Raw genomic sequence first — 11,066 nt, forward strand, 5'->3', positions numbered from 1 at the left:
GGACGAACGTAGAAAACGTTGTTTGAAAACACATTAACATGTTTTTTTCCATTTTGCCGAGTCTGATACGAAAAGCGCCCGCATGTAATCTGTGTGACCCAAATATCTGAAGTCTGTCTCACCCTCCAGTGAATGCCACATTGAAACACCCTGGAAATACCATATTGGATCCAATTTTCCATCACAGGCTGGCTGCCAAACTAATTAATTTAGTGTGGAATGGGCAGTTAGCTCGCACTGTGCCGACAGCAGAACACATAAATAAAGATCATGACGATAGCACGTATCCCGATGAGCAGATTGGACACATATGCACACTTACTGTCAATCAAAGTTACGTCGGTGATGGGCTGCCTGCCTCTTCACAATATGGTGCAGTTAGCGACGCATGCTGCGGAGGAAGAGCAGACATTCAGCAGGAGAGAGTCACATTTGCCTGATACACGCATGATAGCATCACTAAAGAATATGTTGATGAATTAACATCATATGCTCAGTTGCTATAAGAAGCATCATAGGGGAAGCCGTTTTGAAACTGTGGCTTTGCAAGCTTCAAGCTACTCATAAAATGATAAAAATGTATTTAACTACACAAGCAAACTAACACTGATGCTAACTAACATTGATGTTATACAAGAGGCGATATCTTTTCATATAACCATCAGATTAAGTCATTTTCATATTGAGAGCAATATTTATCTGGCACAAAACTCTCAATTACAGTGACAACAACTGATACATTTTCAACTGAATAACTGAAACACCAGATATATACTCATTTATATACTGAAAACAGTATATAATTGAGTTACTGAACTATCACAGTGGGATGAAAATAATAGCTAAAGTTAGTCATTATGTCATTTTTTAAACACCTTTTTAAACGTTGATACTGTCAAACTGATATCTGTAATTTTCTAGAATGAGACAAACCAACTATTGCCACAGAAAAATATCAAATAATTAATCAAATTCATTGCTAATACTTACTGAATATGCTGTTGTTTTCCCTCCAAAGTGATGTCACTTCCTGGAGTATGATGTCATTCAAGAACTAGTTAAAGCACAGAAGATCAATATGACGTTCCATCCTGTTAAAAACCAATAAACTGATAAAAACAACATTAAAGAAAGTACTGTTTGTTTAAAACATTTCAATTAGAATTAGAAGACAGAAGAAACAAACATTGGGTATATTTCTTATTGAATTACTAGCTATGCAACACAGCGGAAAAACAGTAACATCTGCAAAATAAATTACACTAAATGCATCTGAAACACTAAAAATACATTCATTGGATTTCCATCCAGCTGTTTTTATGCGCATGTTGGGAAATCGCATAAACTGCTGGATGGAAACGCCAAGATGGCCATAAATTCAAAAAATTCGCATAAAAAATGTATGCACTTGTTTGAGTCGGATATATTTTTAATCTGATAAGAAAGCATATTCTACGATGGAGGCAAATTTACCGATTAAATTCCTTGATGCACATAAAAAAAAAAAAAAAATCATGTGACTTTGCACGATGGGACGGCATAATTCGACTAACCGACGGACTGATCTTTTTGCACAGCTTCTGAAAAGCTGTTTTGGTTGTGCTGAAATGTCAAAGTGATTCGGTATAATTACCTTCCAGAACTTTCTTACACGACTGCATTCCTAAACAGCAGTTATCCACCTCCAAAAGTAAGATAACATGACCGCGTTTATAGCGTTTCGTAAGATGCAATCATTTTATATATATGGAAATTATAATATACAGTGGTTTCTCCTACTTTCCTTGACACCAGTTTATCAGGAAGTAACAATTTTGTTCTCTTTGACTCACTGAATGGAAACGCTTCTTTATTCGCCAACGTTTGATCCGATTATTCCAATTTTGCGTGCAAGTTAAATTTGCTTCTTCGGATGGAAACATAGCTAATGACAAACAGTAGCATTTAACTAAATATTCCACTACAAAGAAATGGAAAGTCAGCTCAGTGACACAAATGATTCACTGAATCGTTTTCCAGACCATTTAAATTTATGAACCATCTGAAAAATCCGATTCACTAAAATGAGTGCAACATGGGAAAAGCAGTGTGACAGAAAACAGCCCTGCAGCATTTGTTGCCAATTCAAAAGCTGAAAACAGCTGAAAAATGTTATTAGTGTCAATACATCGTTACTTCATGAGACAAATGCATGAAATGTTCTTAAATATTTGATATAGCTATAATGTTTCTAAGACTGCATTGCTTGAAATAGCAATATTTGCCAAATAATAATCTTTACCGTTCAAATTGTGTCGGTTTACCACAGACTGACATCAAATCAGTCTGGTTTTAAAAAGGGCTCGAGTTCATTGTCAAATGGCTGATTCTGGTCAGCACGTGTATATCTGTGTACTGGGGCTTAAATTATTGTGGCGTGGTCCGTGTACCAGAAAAACACTTTGGATATGCTCAAAAGGAGCCCCATCTCAAAGGAAGTGCATCCTCAAAGAAATGGAGTATATCTGAAATTCTTTTTAATGTCTGGATAGGCGGCAGAGTGAAGCCGCGGCCTACTGGTGACTCTACCATTAACGAATGGCCTAGATTCTTACGACCCTCCCTCTCTCTCTCTCTCTCTCTCTCTCTCGTGTTGCAACATTTATTTTATTCATTTATTTTAAAGGAAGCACTGATCAATAAAAGGGTATACTTTCAGAAATGTGTTGTGGTCAAGCTCAGACACGTACGAGTAAAACAAATTATCACAGTGGGATGGAAATAGCTAAAGTTATTCTTTTTGATATTTTTTTTAAACCATGTTTTTAAACGTTTATATTGTCAAACTGATTTCTGTAATTTTATCAAACCGGATAATGCTCTAGAATGAGACAAACCAACTGCTAACACAGAAAAACGTCAAGGAATTCATTATATCCATTGCTAATACTTACTGACATTGGTGTGCTGTTACTTCACTTCCTGAAGGATGATGTCATTACGGAATATCACAGAGGATTAACATGATGGAAAGTGATACGAGGACCTATAAAATGATAAAAGCAACATTCTCAAAAAAGCATGTTTTGTTTGAAACATTTCGATTAGAAAAAGGAGGGAAAAGTGAAATGAATAAATCACCAGTTGCCATGTTAGAATTTCAACATAGGGGAAAAATAGCAATAATCGCAAAAACATTTAAAATGTACCCCAAATAAATGACATTTTCCTTTATTAAAAAGTGTAAGTATAATATTTGATTCCCTATGTACAATAAAGACATGTACTGCATGCACAGCATAGTGGGATTGACCCCTATAGCATATCATAACGTAGCACCGGCCAAGGGTTTGAGTGGGTCAGCGTTTGATCATTATCAGAGAAAATCTCTGTATTTGGCAGTTTTAACCCTGTACACATCATCTGACATATCAGTCCACCCTATGACACGAGTTTGACATATTGCCAAAGACTTACAAAGTCTACACTTCTAATTGCAGACAAAAACTAGGACAGCAATCCACAGCGCAGTTCACAGCCCTGGAGCCAAACGGCCTGTTCTCTGAAATGAGTTTCTGTTAGCATTAGCACAGAGCGCTAAACCCGTGACCTTTCGAGCCACAGCCAAGTGACTCCTCGTGTCCAAGTTCTCTTTTCCCTCGCTCCCATTAGCTCCCTTTGCTCTCCGGGCTACGGCAGTTTATCAGGCAGCCAGATAAAATTGGTATTGGGATAAAGCTCACAATCTCCTCACGTAATCCTATTTTTCCAGCGCTACCATGTATAATGGGCTGATAGGCTGGAACTCGGCGATGAGGAAATCTGAACCTGACAAGGGGGAGACGCAGACGGGAAACGCCTCGCAGGCTTGTTTGAAGTCTTATTTTGAGGTGTCAGAAAATGATCCATGACACAAAGCTTCATAATGTGAAGAAAATTGTTTTTCACAGATGGAATGGAGTGCTTTTGGACGCTTACCAAAGCATTGTTTCAGATGAAATGTAATATTTACAGACCCCGCCCCCCATTAAGGAAGGATGAATGAACAAAGTGATGCGATAAACATGAATAATCACCTTGGAATAACAATGATTCAATAAATTAGCGTTTTGTGGCTATCCAATTTAAAATATGTTCAGTCCTATTTACTGCACAACAACAACAACAACAACAACATATTATTCTGAACTTGTGTCTTGTTTTCCTGTCATCTTTAAAGGTATACATTTCTTTCTTTCTTTCTTTCTTTCTTTCTTTCTTTCTTTCTTTCTTTCTTTCTTTCTTTCTTTCTTTCTTTCTTTCTTTCTTTCTTTGAAATAATTAACAACTGAGATGAGAGCTCAAAAATTAATTTAAGCAAAATAGTTTGAAAATAAATAATACTCATTTTCATAGAACATGTCTATATTATATATTTTTAAGTCAACTGAGCATTAATCTAATAAGTTGTTAATTCATTTCTGAAAAAAATAAGAATAATATAATACATGAATGAATAAATGAATGAATGAATGTAAAAATAAATGAATGAATAATACATAAGTGAATGGATGAATGAATGAACAAACAAATAGTACATGAATGAATGATTGAATGATTGAATGAACAAATAATACATGCATTAATGAATGAATGAAAGAAGAATTGAATGAATGAATACTAATACATGAATGAACGAATGAATGAATAATACACAAATGAATGAATGAATGAATGAATGAATGAACAAATACATGAATGAATGAACGAATAATACATGAATGAATGAATGAACGAAGGACAGAATGAATGAATGAATGAATGAATGAATGAATGGATGGATGAATGAATGAATGAATGAATGAATGAATGAATGAATGAATGAATGAACAAACGAATAATACATGAATGAATGAATGATAGAACGAATGAATGAAGGACAGAATGAATGAATAACTAATACATTAATGAATGAATAAATTAATGAATGAATAAATGAATGAATGAATAATACACAAATGAATGAATGAATGAACAAATGAATGAAAGTTTTTAATAATTTGGGGTAAGAAACTAGCAACACAGACATATATGAAAAGAAACATTATTATTTTCAAACAATTTTGCTTAAATTAAATGTATTTATAAGAGTCGTAAGTGTTTTTATATTGTTTTGTGAGGCGTTTCTCGGATATTTCTGGAAAACAAGACAAAAACACTAATGAACAAAAAAATCCCTTTGTGGTGTGATCATAAAATCTGCATGGGGAAAAAAAAATACCTGTCTCAAGTCAACAGTAAATTTCCCAGCAAACTTTGAATGGGTCAAAAATAGAGTTTAATTGAGTTCGGAGCCTATGGTCATTAGTCTCACTTTCCTGTCTGCTTCTGCGGTCTCAGGTGGCACATGTACCTCTTCGCCTCACCCATCTCTTAAAAACATGTCGGACCGTGCTCACAGAGGGATGGCAAAGGCATGTTTCACTGTCACCAAATCCCCTGTAAATAACCTCAACGGGAGCCAATGAATGTCACCGGCCCTCTCAAGAGATGAAACAATAGCGGCGAGTCCCAATAAACTTCAGCTGAGCTTCTGAGGGGCCGGTGGGCCGATCGCCGCTTTGGAAACAAGAGAAAATCATGGCTTTCGTTCCTCAGCCCAACTCCCTCTGCAGATCAACATCTATTTAAAGATTTCTCACACTGCTTGAGTCATGACGGATGCTGTTTGGTAACAATACGACGTTCATTCATCATGAGATGATGAGGCATGAGAGCGAGAGCAGAGGTGCAAATGTGTCAGGTGCCTTTCTGCTCTCCGCTGTTGTTTGGCTTTAATTCATGTCAGACGGAGAGAAAAAAACACTTTAAAGTTCCTTTATGCTAAATTAAGCACTTCTAAATAGGGCGTTCTGGGGGCCATTAGTTCCGTTAAGCACACCAGCAATCAAAGGTAGCTTTTGCTCTTTTGTCACTGATGGAGCGGCAATCCATAATGACACATAAATGTTGTGTGTCTTTATTCCATTCTTCACAAACCCAAAGTCGCATACGAATAACGTTCCAGGAAAAGATAAATTATGTCAAGTGGGCTTAAACATAGTCATTAGTCATATTAATATGCTATGACATCACCCCTTTATAATGTCAGGGGAAATGTGAAAAGCTCAGTTTCTGCAGTTCAGAATTCGACATCTGTGAGTAATGGCTTATTGCTTGCTGATGTTCCTGTGTGTTATGTGAAGTTGCATCCAAATGACAGTGAGCCATTCCTGCAACATGAAAATTGTCTCATCATTTACTCACCCATGTCATTCCAAACCTGCATAACCCTTCTTTCTTCTGTGGAACACACACAAAAAAAAATATTTTGAAGAACGATGGGGTCCAATCATTATCGGGTCCCGTTGACTATTTTTGCTGGCCCCACTGATTTGTGTTCTGCAGAAGAAAGTCATAGGTTCGGAGTAACATGAGGATGAGCAAATGACAACAGAATCCCTTTAAGTTTGTGCTACGGAGATGAATGATACTTGTTGAGAAGATGTGCTATTTCTTTTCAAATTGATCAAAGTTAAAAGATATACTTTGGTAGATGATAAAATGGATGAAAAACTCCCATATACTTCCAATGATCACATCTAGGGACGAGACAATTGTAAGTGGACTTTTTAGCATTCACAAAGCAACCACTAAGCAACCTCCAAATAGCTATCTTGCAACTACAGAACAAATATCACTCAGAACAGTTTATAAACTATAGCAATAACCTTGAAAACGTTCAAAAACAACACACTTTAAAAGCATTTCGTAAACTATTTAGGCCAATTTTTCCATACTGCATATATATATATACCATCTCATTCACTTGTTTTTGTACGATCTGCTTACGCACCATCACACATGCTTATTTTTTCCCCTAAAAATAATTTTCCCTACTTATCACATCATACAAATTCATTTGAAATCGCCACCTCGTAAAAATAAAAATAGTTGTTTTCTCATGAAATCGAGTTGCTCAAAACACCCAAATAGCTAAAGAAAATCACCAAAAAACATAAATCTTGTTGTTTTTTGCTGTTTCTTTGCAAATCACTCACACACATTCATTTGAGTAGATCATTTCAGCCTTAGGTGTGCTATCTATATTGGGTTTTTGTAAACTTGATCAAAGCCTAAAAGTGCACTCAAACCGTTAACACTGTTCTTTTGCTTCTAGCAAGTGCTGGTATTTCCTTCAGGAAATGCAAATCTAGTTTTTACCCTATTATACCATGATTGCCGTTTCCTGTACGTCAAAATCCATTCCTTGCTGCTTTAACAGCTTAGCCGTAAAGAGAAATATCACCTCACCCAATTTTTCCACGTGTGGCCTGAAATACTATAAACTACACCTGCGCTGCTTTATAGAAAACCTGTTATGTGATACAGTGTCACAGCTCAAAGCCACACAATGAAGTTACTATGCTTTTACATACTTTTAAATTACCTCCAGATCCAAAGTTACTCTGTAGATCAAATTACTCACACGTTTCCCCCAACTGATACAGTAATACAGCTGGGAGAGTTTCATACTGGTTTTGGCTGCACCGCTCAGTGTAGAAAACTGAACATTTTAGTCGGGGTAAGCAATACTGTTGAAGTTTGAAGCTTGCCTTTTGAATGATCAACTTTTCTGAGAACTAACTTTTGAAGCGCACTCATAAAGGTCACGGAGAGAGAAGTTTAACTAGGTGCCATAATGTGGTGAGAGAATAAAATATAATGAGTGAGATAAATTATCATTAGATGGGCAAGGCCTTGATTTATCGTGATATTCTACAAATTTTGAAGGTATTAAGAGTGCCCTAAAAGAGCACATTAACAAGTCACATAAAAAGGCGAATTAAAAACCCCAGCTCTTTATGCGTGCGAGGTGAAGAGTCGCGCTAGAGATACTGTAAATCGTCCGAGAACGATAGTGTTTAACTTTCTCTCTGATGATATTCCTGGATGGGCGGTTCCCGTTTAAGTTTTGCCGCACCGGGTCATTTTTGGGAGCTCATTAAAGACACTTGCTAACAGGCCTCGTAAAATATGAACAGAAATTAGCGGCCATAATTTGACAGAAGAACTAAGGCAACAATAATGATGGGAAATAAGGTGACGGAGACACGATAACGCTAATGCCTCCCTCCATTAGGGCTCAGCCAGAGCAAATGTCATTCATATTTTAGCGAGCGAACTCCGCTAATTGGCTCAAGCTCTCGTCTCCTGAATTACATTTCCAGATTTCTCCCCTCACCTTTAAAGCCGAATCATTTGAATTCAAAAGAAAGCGCAAGTGACAGGGAATGAGTGTGGGAGAGGTGAGGATTGACGAGGGGGAAAAAAAAGAAACGGCTCTTTTTAATGAGATAAAAATCTTGCTTCTCCCCATTTCCCAGCTATAATTGCTGATTATGTTGTTATAGACTCTCGACTTCTCCGTCTTTCTTCTGGATCAGGATAATTTGGGGTGGCGTGACAAGGCTTCAAAGGCAGCCGGGAGCTTGCCGAGGCTCATTTAGGCTCCCCTACGCCGGGCCACAGGTACGGGAGAAAGGTAAACACTGCTTGCTTATAGGTAATTACCCCCTCGGCCCGAGCGGGTCTGATCAGTGCTAGCTGACCCCTCTCGTAATAACCCTTAAGGGCAAATTGTATTTCTTTTGACAGTTTAATTAGATATTCAGCAGTAGGGGCACAAAGCAAGCTAGGCCATGAATATTTAAAAAGAGTGACACCAAAAGAAGGAGAGGAAAAAAAAAATCATGAAAGAAGCCTCGGCGTACTGAATGACAGACAAGGGGATATTAAGCAAGTGATTCTAATCAATAATCTCTTGATCTCCTACATATTAATACACTGCCTGCTGGTGTTAGGCTCATAACAAGAAGGGTAGCAGGGCAGGAGGAACTGGGCGAGGACAGGCTGACAGTAGGGAACGGAGACAGAAGTGTTGCTCTTCGGGGGCACTGGTGTCGTCCCGAGCCCCCCGGAGGGCACGCTAACCAACCAGAACAAGCCAATCTTCAGCCCTCTTCGATCTAATCCAATCTGCGAGATTGGCAGCTCTGGGCGTCTCCAGACTAGACCGTTATCTGATCAGACAATGTGGACGCATTTGCATGCAAATGAGGGACACGGACCACCCATGGCCAATCAGGGCTGAGGCAGGGTGGGCATCCACCAATCAGATCCCCCCGATGGCAACGGCGTGCCACTCGCTCGTGGTCCCATCACAGAGCAAACTTTACTAGTTCCCGGTCAACAGGGGTCACGGGCAGCCAATAAGGGGATAAACACCATAGCATTAACATCCAAGAGATGCGCTGATCTATAAGCATACATAATTTACCATAGCGAGGAGCTCAGAGTCGAACTGCTCATGTGTATTAAAAAGAGTGAGGGGAAGGAGAGATGATGGATTAATTACGGCTTAATCCACTGGAGTTGGTTTGCTCTGGCGTACCGAGGGACGCAGCATCCGGTTCATTTATAAAACCCATGGCAGTGGCACCTTATTAGAGCTGATGTGTCTCTACGCTGCTGCTGTGTGTTATAAGAGGCAGGACATGTTTTAAGAATTAATGTTCCTCATGTTCGCCTACAGTTCTGTAGACATGCCAGGGTTTTTATAACCCCGCTCGGAGCTTCACATCTGCGTAATGAGACGTGTGAGAGAAGAAGACCAGCTCTCCTGTTCAAATCTGGCTACTGTAGGAGAGGGGTCAGTGTCCCGTCCTCCTTGGGAACTGCATCGTAAGACATAAGCACATACATATTCATACCGTGACTGCAAGGTCAACGGGCAACGCTAATATTGCTGCATTCGTTTATAGTGAGTGCCAGAACACTGAAACGCTAATGTAAAATGAGTCTAAGGACATACAGTACTAGTTTGCAACTGCTGGTGAAATTGAAATTAATTTAAAGTTAAGCTCTATTCTAAAACCTAAGTATATTCTATGCTCTGCATATGCAGAAAACAGAATACGATGCGCCAAGCTACTGTAAGTATTTTTTTCATAAATCAATTTTTGGTAACACTTTATTTGGTTACACTTTATTTTCAGGTGTTCATGTTACAGTGTATATGTATATATTTAAGTACTGAGTAATATTAATTAACTACATGTACTTACTATAGGATTAGGATTTGGTTGAGGGTTAGTTGCATGTAATTATTCATAATTTACTGTTATTACTATGATAAGTACATGTAACATATGTAACAAGGACACCGTAAAGTTACAGATGCTACATGTAGTTACAAGTAATTACTATAAATTGTGCATAATTACATGCAACTAACCCCAAACCACTCCCTAACCCTATAGTAAGTACATGTAGTTAACTATTATTACTCAGTACTTAAATATATACATATACACTGTAACATGAACACCTGAAAATAAAGTGCAACCTAATTTTTAATCACTATTTTAGCTCAATATTTGTGTGCGTTTGAGTACGGCATCACTAGAGTCTTAATAATAAATAAGTATCCTGTTCAATATAGATACAGCAGGTAGAAAGATGCAGTAGATTGGTAGACAGAAATTAGATACTAATACTGACATTCCAATTTTAGCATGATAAATGGAAGATGTCAAGGTTGAGGTTACCATCATCCCATGACAATGCATGTCCAAATGTCGGAATAACAGAGCGCTCCTTCCCTCCATGATGAGCAGTAATCTCGCTCTTCTCTCTCAGGCATGCTTAACACGAAAACAAATGACTGCGGTCGGCCGGAGGATGTTTGACAAGCAGCAGTGAATAACCACAGCGAGGCTGGAGATATTCTTGGCCGCCTGCATCGTGAGAAAATGTGGCTTCGCTCAGGAATATTCTGGGGGAAGACCAAAATCTGGAAGCAATTACGAAAGACTCAAAACAAGTAAATTCCATATTACCTCTGTGGACGTTGTAGAAGGGTGGCTGGCGAGATGTATTTTGGTGAGGTTTACTTTCTGGAGCTTAGCAACATAAATTTGTTGTCACCGAACTATTAAACACAGCGGACACATGTTGGCGGAGTTCGAAGGAAAGGTGCATGAAACTGATCATAGGATAGCCCATGT

General features: G+C 38.2%; 1 long non-coding RNA gene across 7 annotated transcripts in view; it reads right to left on the minus strand.

The window, feature by feature from the left end:
* LOC308706927 overlaps nucleotides 1-10,703 on the minus strand; it is a 32,922-nt gene extending 22,219 nt beyond the window's left edge. For 4 of the 7 annotated variants that reach the window (XR_014032101.1, XR_014032102.1, XR_014032104.1 and 1 more), the window contains exons 1-4: nucleotides 10,608-10,703; nucleotides 2,934-3,025; nucleotides 991-1,091; nucleotides 323-391 (exon numbers count right to left, since the gene is read on the minus strand). This is a non-coding gene — a long non-coding RNA (uncharacterized lncRNA). Of the gene's footprint in view, nucleotides 1-322; nucleotides 392-990; nucleotides 1,092-2,933; nucleotides 3,026-9,451; nucleotides 9,735-10,607 lie in introns of all 7 variants that reach the window. The other 3 variants (XR_014032106.1, XR_014032107.1, XR_014032103.1) reach the window with 3 other exon arrangements.
* Between the last annotated feature and the right edge of the window lie 363 nt (nucleotides 10,704-11,066).

Source organism: Scardinius erythrophthalmus, assembly GCF_964197995.2.
Source record: "Scardinius erythrophthalmus genome assembly, chromosome: 18".
Taxonomy (NCBI): Eukaryota; Metazoa; Chordata; class Actinopteri; order Cypriniformes; family Leuciscidae; genus Scardinius; species Scardinius erythrophthalmus.